Here is a 2,269-nt window from a genome sequence, read left to right on the forward strand (position 1 = left end):
TAACAATTGTTTTATTAAGATCTATTAATAATAATATGAAATTTTTATAAAATTTGTAAATTAAAATTTTATAAAAACTTGTTAAAGAAATTTAACATGTTAATGAAAGGAAACCTAAAATACTATTTTCTTTTTCCAATATTGTTCACTTTGCAGCAGTTTTCTCAGAAACTATTAGACATAGAGCTTTGAAACCTTTTTTATTCAGTTTCTCAGAACAAAAAAACATTAAAGACCACTAAATTTGATTGTCCCTTAATTTAGGTCCTGAGATCTTCAGTATGGCTTCATTTTATGCTTAGAGCAGAAATCAGAAATAAATATTTTGCTAGATATAACTAAATTAAACAGTGACTAGACCTATATTTGTAGTTACTGTTTTGTTTATATTAATTCTCAAATCAACTCCTGAAGCATTGTGCAATTTTATATATATATATATATATATATATATATAGTTTTCATACAGGCTGTTAAAATTACTTTAGTTGCAGATGAGAGAACTATACTGTTGCATCACTAGGGTGGGATGAAATAACACTACAGGAAATTGGTTGAAAACTGAGTATTGTCTTATACTGAGTAACAGTTCAATACCCTCCCAACTTTACCAGCTGTATAAATATGAAACTGGAAAATACATGTGTATTGTATGAAAATGATAAAAAATATTTTCCATTGCTAGCTACACATTTTTCCCATCTCTCTAACAATTTATGAATGCCACGCCAAAAAAACTGTTTCTCTTTTGAGGCAAACCAGTTGTCAAGCTATTTTCGCACATTTTCATTTTCAAGAAGTGAAGTGCTGCTAAGCAAGTGTGTGTCCCATTGATGCAAATAAATAGTAGTCGCATGGAGCCAATTCTGGTGAGTAAGCCGCATGCGAAAGCATTTCCCAACTGAATGCCTCAATTGTTTCCTGGACTGGTTTTGCTGTGTATGATGGTGCATTATCATGAAGCAAAATCACTTTGTGTTGACTTTTTTGATATTCTGGTCGTTTTTCATGCAGTGCTTGATTCAAAGTAGTGTTTAGTATTAACGGTTTCGCCAGGTTTTAGCTCATAATAAATCACACCCTTCCGATCCCACCTAACACAGAACATTGTCTTCTTTCCATAGCAATTTGGCCTTGCAGTCAATGTCAATGGTTCGCCTGGAGTTATCCATGATCTTTTACGTTCAGGATTCTTGAAATATATCTACTTTTCATCACCTGTCACAATTCGACGGAGAAATGACTTTCTTTTGCATCTGGCGAGCAGCAATTCGCAAGTGGTATTTTGGTTTTCTTACTGCCTTTCATTCAGTTCATGTGGAACCCATTTTCCCATGGCTTTCAAACTTACAGAGACGGCTTCTTGTGTTACATTTAATTGATCTGAGAGTCGTTGCGTTTGAGCATCATCCTCATCCAACAATGCTTGTAGTTCGTTATCTACAAACTTTTTCGGTGGTCTTCTATGTTTGTTTCTCACGTCAAAATCGCCACTTTTGAATTTTTTAAACCACTCAAAGCACTGTGATTTACCAAGAGCATGCTCACTGTAAGCTTCAACAAGTATTCAATGCAATTCTACAGCAGTTTTCTTTACATGGTAACAGAAAATCAATGCTGTCCACAAATCATAGTTTGTAGGTACAAAACTGAACATGTTCAACGCTATTAAAACTATGCTGTTGTATGAAACTTGTATTGTTGTGAGCTGAAATTCTTTGTCAGCTATCAAAGAAAGAAAATGGTGCCAATGATGTAGTTTGACAGTAACTACACTGACAGTTAGGGCCATCTATGGGCAAATTTCGGTTTCATATTTACACACCTGGTATATACTCCTATATACCAGGTATAAGAGCAACATGTACCCAGAGGTAAGCAAAACAAAGTAGTGCTCATTAATGAACTTTCTATACATGCATATGACAGATTTGTACTCCTAACAGATGTGGTGTAAACACCAATCAGTAATGCCATTTCCCAACATAATTATTATTGCTGTAAATTTTATATATTTTGAGATAAGGTGATGAAACATTTTCTAGTGAGCACTACCCACAGTTTGTGTTTATAAGCTGTGTTATATAACATTATAACAATATGTAACTTTAACTAAATACATAGCATTATATAACATTAGTTACATAATATAATATATAACTAATTTTACAACTGCAATAATTAATGCAGAAATCTGGATAAATTTTCCACAAATACATTAGAAAATTTCACTATGAATTTCAGTAAAATAATCCATTGGTGGCAGTTC

This window comes from Lycorma delicatula, chromosome 3 (assembly GCF_047948215.1).
Source record: "Lycorma delicatula isolate Av1 chromosome 3, ASM4794821v1, whole genome shotgun sequence".
Lineage (NCBI taxonomy): Eukaryota > Metazoa > Arthropoda > Insecta > Hemiptera > Fulgoridae > Lycorma > Lycorma delicatula.